The following is an 18,743-nucleotide window of genomic DNA, read 5'->3' as shown; positions in this document are numbered from 1 at the left end:
ATTCAGAGATTCTGGAATTATAATGAGGGAGAGGAAGATACCATTTTATTGATTTTAATGAGGTAACTAGACTTTTGTGGAAAAAAACATATTAGACTAATTATTATTCAAAGCAGAGCATTTTATATTCATCCTAAAAGATGTCTGGCAGGGATCTTTAACAATTTGCAGTCTGCAAAGTCTGTGTTTTTTCTTCAGCAGAGCAAACAGAATCAATTTTATCTCCACTGTATGGAGGCCAGTAACCTGACGCACCAGAACCATCTGAGAAGTCGTCTCTGACAACTGTTTGGAAAAGGTCAGGCATTTTCGAAAAAAACAACAAAAAACCTGGCAGGTGATTGGATGAACCATCTGTCTATAACCATCGCCGTCTTACCTTGCGAGGCAGCTGGATTCGCGAGATCACATGAGAATCCCTATAGGACGCTGATTGGAACCACCAGTGGTTCTGACACAAGCGCGTAACTTGAAGCCTGATGAGATGGATTCTTGTGTGATCTTGTGATCTCGTGAATCCAGCTGCCTTGCAAGGTTAGGAGGCCTGTAGCCAAGCTGCAACCTCCGGGGCTGAAAAATGAAGCCAATGTGGAAGTGCCAAAAACCTGCATTCTATTTAATGGCCAGCAGGGGGCGACTCCACTGGCTGCAAAAACATGTCTGATTGTATGGAAGTCTATTAGAAAATGACCTTACTTCTCTCTTGTAAACTGCTTCCTAATGAGTTTATGATCTCAATCGCTGGTTTCAAGTCTTCTTCAATACAGCATGATGTTCATTTAGTAAATTATGGCCCCATTTAGAATAAAATAGATGATAAAGCAGCGTATGCTTTAGGGCGCGGCTACGTTGTGATTGACAAGTCACTACCACGGCAACAACGTTGCTGACGTAACATAACCATTGCGTATATGAGTAGCTGCTGCTATTTCATTTCAAGTTAATTGTCACATTGTGATCGCCTAAAAAAAGTCTTGTTCAGTGTTTGGTTTTAATAAAAGACCAATCAATGAGTTGGATGATCAGTTTTACCAGTGAGCACATTTTGTTTTAATGGTTTTAGGCCTGTTTTTCGCTAGCGAAAATTAGCATTAGCATTAGCATGATCACTGTTAACCATAGATTGTAAATGCACCATGCCAACAGAGCTAGCAGCTAGCACTGTGGTCAGCTCCACCCTCTCGTCCAAATATGGTCACTTCTGGCTCCAAAAATCAAACATGGTGACGGCCAAATCCAAGATGGCGATGGTCAAATCGCTACACTCGAGGCTTTAAAACAGCACTTCATAAACCAATTAGTGACGTCACGGTGACTACGTCCATATTTTTTACAGTCTATGCCTGTAGCAGATCTAGAGTAGTTTACATGGGGTAGCAAGAGGTATTCACAGGGTGGCATGGGAGGGTGGTGGGTGGGTGCCCACATGGAAAACCTAACTGATTGCAACATGAAATGGTTTGTTAAACATTGTAACGGCGTGCCTGCAACTCTTTGATAAGATTGTGACTGTGTAAACTGTACAGGCAATTTCATGTGATGAATTAAAGTTAACTTGAAAAAAAGAAGGGATTAACACTCCACCTCTGTGGTAGCAAGGAATTTAATGTTTTGGCAAACGAACATGATCTGATTATTAAATCTAGTTTGTCATACAGGAGTTCTAGTCTCTGACTTGGTTTGAGGTCATTTTTATTCAGAGAAGCACTGACTTCACCTTAAGATGTTGCACTGCTCAGTTGTTCACAAGCTGACTCACTGTGGAATATGGTTGCGTGTTTGGCGCAGTGCCGTACAGTTTTTTGGGACCAAAGTGGAAATTATTAATTATGGATTTTCTTTCCATTTCGTGCTTTGGACAGCTGGAACATAGTGGTGACTGAGGCAGATATCATAGATATGAATGCGTTGTCTAATTTGAGGTGCATGTGTAAAACAAAACCAAAAAGGTTGGTTAAATGGGGAAGAGATCAAAGAGCTGGAATTAGGACAGGCAGGCTTAAGTAAGTTCTGGGACACTGGCCAGGTGTTTCCAGTTAGTACTCAATGGCACCTCAGCTCCACCCATCCAAGGACCTGGAACACACAAACACACACCACAGGACCAAAGGGAGAGACACTGGAGCTGTCACATTTGGACAGCTGGGACATAGTGGTGACCAAGGCAGATATCGAAGCCTCTGCACATACAACAGAAACTATCTGCATGGATACCAAAAAGTGTAAGTGAGAATATATGTTTTGTGATGTGAGTGGACTGAAGATTTAAAATTCTAATCATAGCATCTCACTATATAGCGATGCTACTCACATCACCTTCCCTCTGAGAGCATAGGCTGAGTAACATCTTGGGATGTCACATCTAGGCAATAAAACTTCATGAATGTATGTGGAGAAGCCCAGCTTGCAGCAGAGCAGATGTCTTCCCCTCAAACACCTTTAAAAAGCACCCAAGACACAGCCATGCCCCTTGTGGAGTGTGCCTGCATCTCACTGGGCGTCCGTGCTCCCCTAAAGGTGTAAGGATGCAACCCAATGAGCAAGATGTTGTTTTGGAAATGCCTTCCCTTTAACAGGGTTAACAAAACAGTGGCCCTGGCCCATTCATCTCTCTCACTATTCCCCGGAGAGGTGGAAGACTGCTCGGCTAGTTGCCAAGCTAAACAAGCACAGCACAGGGACAAATCTTGATAGCAATGCTCTGGGTAGGCAGCAAGCTCACCTCCAGTTAGACAATTAAATCACTAGCAAGGGTCTTGCAATAGTCAGGTTGAGTGAGGTGAAGTGCAAATAGAGTGACACTCTGCGACACTCTCATTGGCCTTGCCAGGTGTTTTGAGAGAAGTTCTTGGGTTGGTCGCATGAGGACACAATTGACTGAAAGAGACCCAGTGATGGAAGTATTCAAATCAGATATAATATATTCAGATATAAATGAAAATACTCCCTTACAAGTCAAAGAACTGCATAGTTTTACTCATTATATTATTTTTTAAATTATTACTTGTACTATTATTATTACAGATGCATTGATATGTAATGTTAATTTTAATAATTTTTTAAATTGATTAATTATAATTTGAACAACCTGGCACTGCTTCACTGTTTATATAATAATGCATCATATTGAATCAGTTGAAATATTCTGTATCTGTAATTTTGATTTGCAAATTTAGTGGAGTAGAAATGAAAATCTCACCTCACTTGAGTAAATGAATGTAGTTACTCCTCACTGGCTGGTCCAGTGAGCAGTTCATGTCAGAGAAGTTGCATGGCAATCACCAGCTTCCTTATCAGTGGTCAAATGTAGCTAAGTACAGTTACACAAGTGTTATGCTTAATTAAGCTTAACTTGTACTTAACTCAAATATTTCTATTTCTTTTGCACCTGTATGCTAGGGGTGTCTGCCCGAATACAAATTATTCGGCAAAGCACAAACAGTGGGGTTTTTTTTACGAATATTTGTTTCATAAAAATATTTTTAAAATTATTTGTTTTTGGGAAGAAAAAAACAAAACATGTCAAATACCAGCGAGCAGGTCAGTTATAGTCGCTATCTCAGTCTCTCTCATCTGCTCCGCTGTTACGTCTATCAGCAGGTCTCAATGAGGGGAGTTACATCAAACAGTCCTGCAGTAAATAGAAAGTTAAAGTGATCTCCACCTTGAAGAGATATAAATATACATGTTGTTGATAATACTTGACTTTGACCTTTTTAAGTAATATTTTGAACAAAATTTACTTATGTATTTATTTATTTTGTTCTGACCCTGAATACAGTGTACCGGCTACTACACTATAAATAGGAATTTAAAGTAGAATGCCCTTTGAGTGTTCAATGAAGAATCTTCTCTTGATTTACAGTTTACAGGCTCAATCATACAGGAACAAGCTTTGATTTCAGTAGGAAGCACAGCCCATCATTCAGGGAGATTGCAGAGGGATACTCTCAATGTGTAGAGTTCTTATTGGAATGCTCTACGTGCTCATGTTCATGGTTTAGAGGCTGCAGACATCCTGGCTCATGTTGGGGGAGAGGTGGAGTACACCCCGGACAGGTTGCCAGACACTCATTCACACCTATATGCATGGGGAATCTAGTCATGTGGTTGAACTGTGAGAGGAAATTGGAACACCTGGAGGAAACCTATGCAGACACGGGTAGTACATGCTCAGCAGGTTAGAACCCAGGACCATTTTACTGTGTGTGAGGTGACAGTGCTAACCGCTACACCACCGTGACACCATCTGGCTCATGCACTAATATAGAGTTATTTCAATATATTTATATATATATATATATATATATATAGTCTTTATTTGGTAGATATAGTAGAGTTTCCAACAGGAAATGCAGAGAGAGATCATTAACCAGCTCTGGTCAAGTCAAATCAAGTTTTTGTCTGTATAGCCCAATATCACAAATCATGAATTTGCCTCAGGGGGGCTTTACAATCTGTACGGCAACATAACATCCTCTGTCTTTAGACCCTCGATTTGAATGAGGACAAACTCCCTAAAAAACCTTTAACAGGGAAAAAATGGAAGAAACCTCATTAGGGGCAACAGAGGAGAGATCCCTCTCCCAGACGGCCAATGGTCCAGTGAGCAGACACCTGAGATAAAAGAGAGGACAAGGAGGAGAAAATAGGGAGAAAAGAGAAAGAGAGAGAGGGGCACACAGCTGCTCATGTGCTTGTGGACAGCAAACAAACAGAAGGTTTCAGAGATGCAATCGTTGTCATAACAGTTGCAATAATTGATAGTCTGGTCAGCAGGACAGACAAGGTTTTTAAAATGAAAGCTTGATAAATTCATTATGATTCAATGGAGTCAGATTGTCTGATGTCAGCAGGGAGATTATTCCATAAAAAGCAAAGGCTCTGCTGCCTGCTGACCTTTTTTCAACTCTGGGGACACACAGCAGCCCTGTACTCTGAGAGCTAGAGATGGAGGTTTAAGGAGATCACTATACTCAACACTATTCATCTGTCCATGTGCACCACAGTGTCTGTGAACACATACATTTGTTTAAGTTGTTTTATGGACAAATACATGTGATATCAGTCTCACTGTAACCACCAGGAGGCAGTATAACACCAATTTAATGCACACATGACTAATGAGATCTGCAGGTGTACAGAATATTCTGTGCACTGGAATACATACCATCAATAACAAACACAAATACAGTAAGCATTAAACCCAAAGATGCAGCTGCTGAAGTGTCTCATTTATAGGGACCTCGAAGATCTTTTTAGGATGAACTCACTGATGCTTGTCTTTTGCTTTGTGATAATGATAAGGTTGAAACCTTAGTGCAATACTCCCCATCGCTCAACTGCAATGATAAGAAGACTTCACTCAGAAATATGTTTTTCTTCCTGTTCCTACAGTTGGATGTTTGAGCTTCACGTGCAGAATGTTGTACGTGCAGAGTTTTACACTGAAAAGCTGTTCTCTGTGCACATTGAAAATATGAGTTTAGGGGGGGGGGGGTCTTTAAATTGCACTATAAACTAATGATGAGATCAATACATTTTAAAAATATATACTAATGTGCATGTAGATAGATATGTTCAAAAATAGCCAATGGTCTTTCTGACCATAGTACGAAACTCTCTCATTGAAATGTGACAATTTACCATAATGTACACAGAAGTACAAGAAACAGCAATCCAAAAAATGCAACGCAAACTAAAACTGCAGCAACTGGCTAATTATGAAAGGATTTCTACAAAGAGCCTGCACTGATACTGAGAAATCAATTCATTAAGACCTGAAAATGTAGCAGCTTTTACAACTGAGATGCAAAATGTTTCCCTCTGAAGTAACATTTTTTTTTTTTTTTTAAAGTCCATCTGCTTCTCCTTTCAAGCCTCAGACTGGAAAACATCACATATAATCTGATAATATTTTCCTATTTCTTTCATGGACCCAGAGCTTGACACAGAACAGAAAGGCAGCCTGTCTTTAACTTCCCCCCATAGTGGCGCTGTAGAGCTGTGTAAAGCCTCTGACCATGCGGTCCTTAGTGTCTGCCCCCCCCCACCCCCCACCCCCCCTCCCCAGCGACAGAGAGAAGAGAGCTGCTAGTGTGTCATCGCGCAGATATGTGGAGTTTATCAAGGCAATTCCTTTTATAATCCTCCTGATGCTCGTTGCTGGTGTTTTATCTGTTTAATAGCATTTTACTGCTACATGCCATAAAAAACACCCTTTTTATTGTGACACCAAACACATTGTTTGGGGAATTGACCCTGCCTGGGTAATGAACAGCAATGAATTTGCAGCCAGATATAAAAAAAACCCAGGAGAGACAGGGGGTTGAGGGGAGAGACAATTTTAACCCGAAGAGGAGAGGAGGAATATTTTACAGGGGGGTGGAGGGGCTGTTCTTTATGTCCCATTAGAGGTTTCAACAATGCTGATTTTTGCTTGTTTCCTGTTTTTACAGTATAGTCATCAACCATTCGACATTCACTTAATTACATAAAACACCACTGAAGCAGTTTTTTCTGCCACTGCTTAAATGCTATATTATAATTTGAAAATTCTGAATCACCGTAAGCTGTAGGAATACTGCAGTCATAGAAAGCTGAAGAAAGTTACAGATAAAAATAGACTAACAGGTGACAAATTAATGGAAAAAACAGAATAAATGAGTGGAGAAACATGAGACATGCTTACATAAGGGCTCACTGAATGGTTTGACGAGTGTGAGAATAATGTGAATATACAGTGGCCCTCACAGTCATCACATCTCAACCCAACTGACTAACTATGTTAGACAGTAATCCACTACATCATCAACACTATGATTGGAGAAACAGTTCATCCCTCCAGTGTAGGTCTGGAGATTTGGTGAATCTACTGTATGACAAAGAGTACTGACACTGGATGTTCTGGATGCACTTTCTAAAAACCCTTTTCTACTGAAGGAACGTAACAAGAAGTAGCCATTGTCTCGGGTTCTACACTTAACTTAATTTGAGCACTGCTCCAAAGACTATAGTAAATACAAGTTCCAGGTACTTTCAGGGGTTTGCTGGCAGTGCCGTTGATCGTGATTGGTCAAGTAGATGTGTCGTCACCACAAGGACAACTACAACCAACACAATAATAATCACAACAATAATTACGACTGAATCTCTATTGACCGCAGAAAAATGTAGAACAATGCAACGAGTGCTACACATATCTCAGTAAGATATCCAGATTCAGATCATGTTAGTTACAGGTGTGAATGAGGAAATAGTGTCTAAAATTGTTGTGACTGTTGAGTATTCAGAGTGCAGTCCTTCAACATCTCCATACTTGTTGTTATAAAGTTGCAAATATATAAAATTGAATATTGCTTTCAAAACTAGGCAGGGAACTAACACAAGGGCAAACAGGTGAGTATTCTACTGCAAACCTAATATTTCACAACATGTTCAAGTTTTATATTTTTCATGAACAATAGTACCTCTGTGTTTGTGTTCTGCATTTTAGGCAGGCAAGTTTTTTTTTTCCCCATTTTCACCAGATTCAGACCCCTGCTGCTCAGTTTCAATAACACTCGGTGTGTTTTTGACACTTTCACAAGAAACTGTGAAAGCTACCTTTCTGGCAAGATCTTGTTTGTGTGTATAATTAGAGTGGTTCTGGAGGTATAAGCATTTTATTTGGGGTATTTTTTAGGTGTTTGTTTCAAAACAAGGGCAGAGTAGGGAAGGCTATGAGGGTAAGATTTTTAGATCTCAATAACAGACCGTATATTACACACTAAAATGGAGAAATAGTGAGATTTGGACCAATATTGGAGAGGAGGAATATGTTAGAGGGGGAGGGAAGATTGTTCTCTATGTAGAAATAAAACTGATCCTACATGCAGACACACTCACAGACACAGAAAGAGAAAGAATCAATAGAGGCATTTGGTCTATTATCATAAATACACAATGTGCGTGTGTGCGTGTGTGTGTGTGTGTGTGTGTGTGTGTGTGTGTGTGTGTGTGTGTGTGTGTGTGTGTGTGGGAAGAATGGTGTTTCTATCTCCAGATGGTTGACTGAGACTTGGCTGGTTGGTACAGAGAATCAGAGAGAAAAGCAGGCAGAAGGCGTCTTTTCTACTTGAGCTCGACTGAATGTGTGTGTGTGTGTGTGTGTACCATGTCTGCCAACCTGCCTGCCTGTGTGTGTGCGTGTGTGTGTGTGTGTGTGTGTGTGTGTGTGTGTTGGTGTGTACCATGTCTGCCAACCTGCCTGCCTGAGTGTGTGTGTGATTGACCTTGAGGAAGGAGGCTCAGTTGGAGGAGAGAGGGATGAACAGCCCCCCTCCTCCCCTCGCCCCCCGCTGTGCCTCCCCCCTGGGTAAAGAACGACTGGCTTCTCATCCTCCTCCTGTCCTCTCTCTTCTTCTTCTTTCTTCTTCTATGCATTTCTTTTTTCTCCCCTGCTTTTATATACTTTCCTCTCCTTTCATGTGCTCATCTATTCTTTTTTTTTCTCCTTCTTTCCTCTCCTCCCTCACTTTCTCCTCTCCTCTCCTCTTTTACCACCCCACCTTCTTTCCTCTTCTCTCCTCTCCTCCCTTCCTTCTATCTCATTTCTTTTATAATTGTCCCCTTGTCTCCTCTCCTCCTTTCCTTTCTCCTCCACTTATTTTTCCTCTCCTCTCTTCCTCTGTTCTCTCCTCCTCCTCTGCCAGCATGCCATCTCCCTTCACATTGAATAACTGTGGACTCTCTTTCAGCAGCCAAGGTGCTCTGCATGAAAGAGGAGAGAAAAAAAAGAAAGAAACACAGACACGTCTAAAGAAAAGGAGATCAGGGAATCAAATGCCAAACTTAAAGCTCTTTGAAAAGCTTTGGAGACGGCAGAATGTCCAGGGGGTAATTTAAAAAACCTGCCACGGGGAACGGTCAAAGAGAAGCTGTGACAGTCTGTCTGCGATATGCTTCATATTCACAAAGGGTCCGAAAACAGCACTTTGATACTCTGAACAACACTTGTTGTTGAGAGTATAACACAATAACACTTGTATCAGCATGTTTCAGTCTGTTATAATGTGTGTTTTCTTTCACATGATTTGGTTTTGTTCTGTTTCCCTTTCAAATAAAGCCATGGATTTGGAGTCTCCACAATGTATTTGCTGCATCACAGTTTCTTATTCACTGGTTGAAGTGCACCTGAGTGGCCTATTTGAATCTCTTCCACTCTGGCACTCTCATCTACTCTCAAAAATAACATGGTTCAGAGCAAAAGGGATGTGAGTAGCATTTTTTTTTTACAGAGAAAAGGGGAACAACATTGAAACCATTGAACCAGTCACAATCAGTTACTGGCAAACCTTAAAAATCATTACAGATGACATGTATTGCATTTCAAGGGGCTTGACCAAGAACAAAAGCTGACTGATAAGCACTTTCTATCATGTTGTCTGTTTTTTTTTCTTCTGTGATCAAATTTTTATTCTGTTTTGATAGCGACCATCCAGTCATACAGTATTATCTAACAACATTGTAAAAGCTTGATAGTATAACATACAGTGTTTAAACAAGTAAGTTAATTAAAAAAGAGCCATTCTCTGACATGTGCATACATTCTGCAACTGCATGAGAGGAAATTGCCAGACAGCAGATTGTGTTCATAAAACAAAAAACATTGTGGAAAGTGATATTCATCAGAAAGTGAAATCTGTTTAAATGAGACTGTCCCCCCAAGGAAAATTACACAATAAGTCATAATGTCAGATGCCCAAAAAAACATGTAGTTATGTTTGAGAGACAGATGCCATTTACTGGCTGTTGTAATTATGACCTGGAGCAGTGGTGTAATGTCATGGAGATGATGTCTATATCCTCTTCTTTTGGCTGCTCCTGTTAGGGGTCGCCAGAGCATAGATCATCCATTTCCATCTCTCCCTGTCCTCAACATCTTCCTCTGTCGTGCCGACCACCTGCATGTCTCACCTCACCATATCCATAAACCTCCTCTTTGGCCTTCCTCTTTTCCTCTTGCCTGGCAGCTCCATCTTCAGCATCTTTCTCCCAATGTAACCAGCATCTCTCCTCCACACATATCCAAACCATCTCAATCTCGCCTCTCTTGCTTTGTCTCCAAGCCATCCGACCTGAGCTGTCCCTCTAATATACTCATTCCTAATCCTGTCCATCCTGGTCACTCCCAATGGAAATCTAAGCATCTTCAACTCTGAAACCTCCAGTTCTGCATCCTGTCTTTTCGTCAGTGCCACTGCCTCCAAACCATACAACATAGTGGGTCATGTTACCCTCTTGTAAACCTTCGCTTTCATGCTTGCTGGTACCCTTCTGTTGCAGATCACTCCTGACACTGTTGCAGATCACATTCTCCACACACTCCACCCTGCTTGCACTCTCTGTTCTTCACCTCTCTTTTGCACTCCCTGTTACTTTGAGCAGTTGACCCCAAGTATTTAAGCTCATCCACCTTTGCCACCTCTACTCCTTGCATCCTCGCCATTCAGCTGTCCTCCCTCCCATTCATGCACATGTATTCCATCTAGCTCCTATTGACTTTCATTCGACTTCTCTCCAGTGCATACCTCCACATCTCCTTTTCTTCAAACTGCTCCCTACTCTCGGTAGAGATCACAATGTCATCAGCGAACATCATAGACCACGGAGACTCCTGCCTGATTTCATCAAGCTGTCCATCACCATTGCAAACAAGAAAGTGCTCAGAGCTGATTCTTGATGTAAACCCACCTCCACCTTGAACCCATCTGTCACTCCAACCACACACCTCACTGCTGTCACACTGCCCTCATACATATCCTGCAGCAGTCTTACATATAGACGGTGACAAATTAAAGGAAAAACCAACATAAAGTCTCTTAGTAAGATTTTGGGCCGCCATGTTCTGCCAGAACAGCTTCAATGCACCTTGGTATTAATTCTACAAGTCTCTGGAACTCTTCTGGAGGGTTGAACACCATTCTTTCAAAAGATATTTCCTCATTTGATGTTTTGATGATGGTGGAGAGCGCTGTCTAAAACATTGGTCCAAAACCTCCCATAGGTGTTTAATTTGGTTGAGATCTGGTGTCTGCAAAGGCCATAGCATATGATTCACATCATTTTCATACTCATCAAACCATTCAGTGACCCCTCGTACCCTATGGGTGGGGGCATTGTCATCCTGGAAGAGACCACCAGGATAGAGATGTTTCATCATAGAATAAAGATGATCACCCAGAACAACTTTGTATTGATTTCCAATGACCCTTCCTTCAAAGGGGAGAAGTGGACCCAAACCATGCCATCCCCCACAGCAAAACAGAGCCACCAGATCCCCTCACTGTAGGGGTCAAGCATTCATGCCTCTACCGGTTTTTCCTTTGATTTGTCATCCGTCTATTCCTCTCTGCCACTCCCAACAATACCACGCCCCCTCTCTCGGCACCCTGTCATATGTTTTCTCTAGATCCACAAAGACACAATGCAACTCCCTCTGACCTTCTCTATACTTCTCCATCAACATTCTCAAAGGAAACATTGCATCTGTAGTGCTCTTTCCTGGCATGAAACCATACTGTTGCTCATTGTAACCCAAACCATGAGTTGATATTTCAGCTCTGCACATCATCCTTATTCTTGAAAAGTGGTACCGGTACACTTCTTCTCCACTCCTCAGGCATCCTCTCACTTTCCAAGACTGTAATGAGATGATGTCTATATAAGCTGACAAATTTCGTCATTTGGAGGAGGTGGGGTAAATGGTGGTTATAACCCAAGTCCCTAGGAACAGTGCCGAGGCTGTGAAGCCAAATTAACATAACGGTGTAATTACATTTCTGTCACACCAGCAATGCACACCGGCCCAAAAAGCATTTTCCTCATACACAATAATTTGAAAAGGAGCGGTGTTTCATTGACAGAATGTGATCCATTTGGTCCAACAACATTTAGAGAGTCTAAAAGAGCTGAATGAAGAAATTATATTATCCCCATTCAAGTAAACCGGAAGTTAGCTGGAAGTTAGTTAGGCTTGGATGTGCTGGAGAAGTACTCTGGTGCCATGCTCTATGGGCCCAAAAATGTGGAAACATGAGGAAGCCAGCGGAAGAGTGGCAGAGACACGGCAGACTTTTTCTGGCTTCATGTGGCACTGAGCAATTTTCATAGGAATGAATGGATGCCAGTTCTCCTTAATACTATACATCCATGTTATAACCTGACAGTGTACCAGTGTCACATTTCCAACAGAGGGTCAGGACAGTTTTTTAAAAACCATGACTACGAAAGTCCCCTAACCTTAACCATGTGGTTATTATTGTAGCCATGATGATGAGGATTGCTTAACTTTCAAGAAGTAGTAACTTTAACCCACACCACGTGTTTCTCTAACCTTAACAAAGTGATCATTGTGGTTATTATTGTAGCAATGATGACGAGGGTTGCTTAACTTTAAGGAAGTAGTAACTTTAACCCACACCACGTGTTTCTCTAACCTTAACAAAGTGATTATTGTAACTCAAACCCTGAATTTTCCCTAAACCTAACCAGACTTTAACCACAGCATTATCACATCATAAAACATCATTGTTTTTTAAAGGGCTGGTATTGTGGAAAACAGAGAAAAATCAGCTTTTGGGTGGATTAAGGTGATGGTGGGCCCTCCTGTGCTGTAAAATTACTAATTTCTATCTCCTCTGTCTTTTTAAGTTATTTAAAATTTTGAAATTTGCAGCTCAAGAGCGAGTGCCATTGAGGCGGAACCCATTAGTACGTCACACCAGAAAGTCAAATCAAATATGCAGGAAGTTTTAGCACGAACCTGCTGCCCAGCGTTATGTCAGGTGAGGATGTGTAAGGGAACTTACATTATTCATTAGGTTGTATTACAATTACTCCTGTCAGGGGTGCCAGATTAGTAAACGCTCCTATGTGTTGTTCTGGAGTGTCAAACAATGTATTTTGTCATTTAATTTGGAAGACTTTCATTATCAGCTCATGTCTGTGAGAATGTCCACATCCATGCATCCATGGCATTAGACCCTTGAACTACTCCAAAACAGACACAAACAGCAGAAAAGCCAGTTTTTTTTTTTTACATACTACTCTAGCTAAGTAGCATGTATACTAAAACAGTGGTACACATAAGGCCAGGCTATCACTTTTTTCTGTCGAGCTATTGTTCCAAAAAAACCCAAAATGTAATGATCAATCTGTAACGATTTGGCAAACAGGCCATGTCATGTTCTCCATTGGGAGATATTTGTAAAAGGTACTGTCATTCTGAGCTGAATGCCCTATTGCCATATTAGTGAAAAGGACTATTGTACTCTTCATTGATGAAAAATTGAACTTGTGCTCAATGGATAGCAGGACACCAAACCTGCATTTTGGGCTCTACACCATAGATGGAAAAATCATTAATAAAGTAAAGGCTTTGTTGCTGCCCTATAGCAATGTTACCATGACAACAAATCAAAAACAGATCAAACTCTGACAGTAACTTAGGATCAGCCTATGTTGCACACGACTTAATTCAAATGAATTACATGCTAGTTCTTATTCTTTTGAACTGGGTTTTTGTAAAAATGACAGCTCTACTGCCTGCTTATAGGTGCATACAGTCACTGACATGAACAGCTGACGAAATTCACATCCCATAATTTGCCCTTGTAGTGTTGTGTCCATCATGTTCCTACCTGTCACTGTGCTAAAATGGAGACTACTGGACAAAGATATTGGGCAACTCGAAGAGCTCGAGGGTCCTCTTTATTCATCAGACAGATACAAAACTGGGACAGAACAAAAGCCAAGAAAGTAGCCTTGAAATGATATCAAAGATCATCTACACATCTAACTGAGCTGAGCACTTCATGAGCTGTGACAAAGCTGTGACTCAGCAACACCTGTCACACCAATCTATTATCATATTTTGTATGACATAGCCTACACTTTTTCAAAAATATTGTCACCTTGAAAGAGATTTGGGTCTCTGGCCCTATTTGTTACTTTATTTTCACCCTCTCTCTCTTTCATGTCTACCATGCCTCTCCCTCTTTTCTTTTTCTGCACTGATTTATGGGTATAAACAGTGGCAGACTGTCAGAGGTTTTACAGTTTACGCTCCTCTGTCTGCAGCACAGCACACAAACACACTCGTCTAGAGTTGTGCCAACATACCTGAAGTCACAGTTCAACATTATGTCTTTCTCAGGCACAAGTCTGCTTTATGACGTGTTTGTGTCAAGGGAATCCTGCGGCAGGAGCCTCGCTTCAACACCTCTTCAATATGGATCATAGGAGGACATTCAAATACACTCATTATGTCTGCTTCATCTAGCTTCTCCATGTTCCCACTGTGACCTTTAAAAGAGTGAGGGAGGAGACATGAAAAGAAGACAGCAGAGACCTTTCTCGATGGAGTGTATCCATATCTTATAATTTCCACTTTGTCTCACTTAAAACCTTATATGAGTATTCACAAACTAGACTGATCTCTGCTGTGTAGAAGCTGTTATAACCCTTTCATAGTTTAAATAGCTTATTTATGATATCAAATGTTAAATAAGTCCAAAGATGTGCAGTAAATGATCCATGAAGGAGTTTTATGTGTTAATGAATGAAGCATTAAAGACACAATAAATAATATACATTTCATATTTGAATGAAAACTGTTCTCAACTGATTGAAGTTCCAATTTTTCAGATGAATATACACATTATTGGGACAGTCTGTCTCTACTCTCAGCTATTAAAGTAAAAGCAAAATGATAATAAAATAAAAAACTTTAATATGCCTGAAATTTTCATCTCTCCAAAGTTTAAAATGAAAAATGTTTATTGTAATAGAAGGACCAGACTGCTCCTCACTTCAAATTATTCAGCTGTGAAAAGGTATTGAACTCCAACTGAATTCACATTTAGTCATCTCTTTTTGCTGTCAAAAATAATGTCAACATGATTTTCAATGTAGCCTGTCATTGGAGAAATATCAGAAACACTTTTTGTCTCATCTGGCGGAGGGGGTGGGGGGGGGGCCTTTGGATGTCTTTTTTGATTGACATTAACTGGCAGGCTGCTGGTGTTATACCATACAGAACAGAGACCAAGTAAACAAACTGCTGCAGCTACAAGTCGTATTGAAGAGCAACAACCAAACCAGCATCTAACTGGTCTGAAGTGACATTTGCAAGCACGTTTATATGCTGTTTAATGTGCTACAGCTGAGCAGCTAATTAACTACTTAGCCTGCGTTAGTGCTGCACATTTCCCCAGTAAATATTAGTGTGGTGGCTTGTTCAACAAGCTGCAGGACAAGACATGTGCTCATTCTAAGTTAGATAAGAAGGAGACTTTAGCAGAAAGGTAATGTGGGTTGTTGTTCAGAATCTGTGGCTCTTGTGTTATGTAGCAGGATGCAATCAGGCTCAGTGTGACCGTCTGCTCTGTCTATGATAGAACACCATGTTATCACTTTATTCAAGATTTAATATGCTGCATTGAAATAAGGACTCCATCTACATAGATGGGTAACATAACGGTACTTCATTGAATTAATGCAAAACAAGGGGACGACATCATGAAACCAAAGAATTAAAGTCAGTGTAAAGCAATAATAAAAATGTGTAATTAACCACACAGTCAAATTTCAATGATTAAAAAAAATCACCCCCCCAAAAAAAAACATCAAAGTATATAAAATTAGGTTTCAAAATCTCTGCTCTGAAACACTGGGGGCGTGTCCACTAAAGGCACTGAAAGCACGACCCAACTGAACAGTTAACAATGTTCATACCAAACTCCTTCATAAAAATACACAATTGAAAATAGGCCGTGTTTGTAGGTGTAAGGCAAGCATCATGGATGATATTTTAAAAATAAAGTTAGGAGCCGCTGTTTAATTCAGCACCTATTTTGTAGGTAAATGTGGACTTGTTTCAGTAAAAATGTAACTTAAATGACTAGTTAACAAGCGATCCATCACCAATTATTGTTATGTTAAATTGTCGTTTTTTTCAATGGAGTTCGGTGCACTTAATGTTATTCAGTTCTCTGCTGAAAAGTCCTTAGCAGCTTCATTGTGGCCATCACCCTTGGAGCAAAAGCCTCTCACGTCGTACTTTTTGGTGAAGTGCTGCCCGGCAAATGCTCTCCCTCTGGCTGGGGACCTCCCAGCCGCACAGCTGGTGCTGAAGCTGAAGCTGCTGACTGCTCCACCTGTCAACAGATGCCTCAGCTGGGTTCAAAATAATTCTTTGAGTACTAACATTGACTGAAAATGGCCCCATTCACCAGTAATAGCTATATGCTAGTAACCCCTCTATGCCTGAAAAAATCCTGAACACAGAAATGGTGAAAAACAGTTTAACGCTCTAACTCCGCAATTCAGAACTACATAGTTCACAGTCTTTTCACATGTTTTTAGCAATTATTTTTACCATGTATAATGTGTTTAAAAAGAAATCTCTGATTTTCCTTTACACAGACTTTAAAATATAAATGTCCCTGTCAGGGGTTTGCTTTTGGTTTCTGATTTTTTTCTCAAGGAGAGCACAGGATTTACAGAGCAGATATGGAGGCTGTTGTAGAGAGAAAATGCTATTTAATTTCATTTGGAATTTAACCAGCCAGAAAATGTAACACAAATAAATTTGATTAAAAATTGCAAAAGGGATTGTGGTCAATCTGGAAACAAATGTACTCACTATGTTTACTACTGAGTTCTGGAAACACGGGGTCAAAAAACATGATTAGACCCCCGGGTTATTTATACTTAGATGGAAGAGAAAAATGTAATCATAATGGAAACAATGGACAAAACTGGAAATAAGATATAAGCACCCAAAATAAGACATAATAAGCTCTCAACTTCAAACTGACATACTTATTCATTTATTTTAAGTTAATGATTTAAGAAAAAAATCACTTGATTTCACTAAATTTGAGTATGAGCTTTTACAATGTGATGAATATTTCTGATCTAAAAAGGTGGGCCCATTCACTTTCCGGAATAAAAACCTAGATAAAGTAATTTTCTGTTGGTTTTCCCTCTCTTACATCCCTGATGACTGTATGCAGTCACTGACAAAGAACTTTATTACTGCTTTGCATCCACAGAGATGGAGCAGGAATCTCATTTTTCTGTCTGTGCAATCTAGTTTCTACATTTAATGTCTGGGCAGAGCAGCTCCTAGTTTCCCCTGAGCAGAGACAGAGTGCACGCTGAGGAGGAGTGGGAGGCAAGAGGAGGCGAGTGGCTATTTTTATGAGACACATAAAGATATGGAGATGAAGCATCTATATGCTACCTGAGGACCTCCTCTCTGCTCCCAGTCTGGCCCGACATCGTCTTCTCTTGTTTCTGTGCTCTGGCCCCCATGGAGGACAGAGAGAACAGGCTGAGATGAATGAGAGTAATAACCCTACTGTCAGGAGAGAGAGAGAGAGCGGTGGGGAGGGTCATGATGGTGTAAACACCAGAGCGAAAGCTTGCAAGTCTGAGGTTCTATTTTTACTACAGCACAGGGGGAGGATGAGGAGGAGGTGGAGAAGGAGGAGAAAGAGAGTTGGAAGGAGGGAAGAGGAAGTGGTATGAAAATGTGAGTTCTGCATTATTCATGGCCCCAGAGGAGGAGCATGGACGGCGGCTGGGATGCCTTTCACAGCCTAAACACACAGGTTTGTACTTCTATACTTATGAGGACGCTCATTAATATAATATTCTCCCCTGCCAGTAAACCTAAAGGGGAATTTGTCTGATTTTTACACATTAAAGCTCCACTAATCCTACTGTATGCTAACAATAAATCACATGTGTAATGTTAAAGGGGTCACTCACAGTGACAAAGCCACAGAGAATTCTACAGCTCTACAGAGCTTTTTAGTCTCTCTCAGCTCATTGTTTTGGTTTTACGGCACAATTACGGCACACAAGAAATGTAATTCACCACTTGGTGAGAAATGTGAGCCTGTTTCTTTACAACTAATCCGTCATACTGCAGAATATGTTAGTGGAGAGTGTCTATTCAGTAATGTTGTTTTTGTGGCTGACCAGAAGTGTGTGGTCAGGAAGAGCTGTAAGGTGTCACTTATTAACACTAGCAGGAGGTGGCAGCGAGGAAGAGAGAGTAAGAGATGTCTGTTCTTGTCTGTCTGTCCAGGACTCACAACTACACGCATATAGCCCTTTGAAAAAGAGAGGACCAGACAAATTTTTTGCAATCTCTCCTCCCTGTATGACCACATGTCTCACATAGACAAAGTGCTATACTTACTTCACATGATAACTGAACCATCTCCATGACAACTAAACACACTTGAGATGCAGCTGAAAGCTCTAAATGAAATCTTGGACAAGTTGACCTTGAGTTAATGTTTTGTCAAACTGCTGTTTTCAAAGACAAGAATGAACCCTCAAGCCAAAAAAAAAAATGTATTTACTTTTCAGAAACGTCCTCACTTTCAGTGTAAAACTCAAACTGATACTCAGATATTTAATTTCTCTTTCTCTTTGTTCCCTCTCCCTATTTTGGCCATTCTGTGCTCATTTCTTTATTTTTTTTCCTTCTTCACTTTATCAGAAAGTATAGGCTGAAAATATTGAAGTCTCCCCTCTTAGAACTTTTATTTTTGATATACCATATATTTTTTTCTGATGATACCTTAACCTTTACTTTTGTTTGAATGCAGAACCTTGACTTATATTTACATATTCCACATTCTCATACTGAAAGAAATGTCAGTACCGCTGTGTTCACTGCT

Source organism: Thunnus maccoyii, chromosome 11 (genome assembly GCF_910596095.1).
Source record: "Thunnus maccoyii chromosome 11, fThuMac1.1, whole genome shotgun sequence".
Classification (NCBI taxonomy): Eukaryota; Metazoa; Chordata; class Actinopteri; order Scombriformes; family Scombridae; genus Thunnus; species Thunnus maccoyii.
This window is presented reverse-complemented; position numbering follows the sequence as displayed.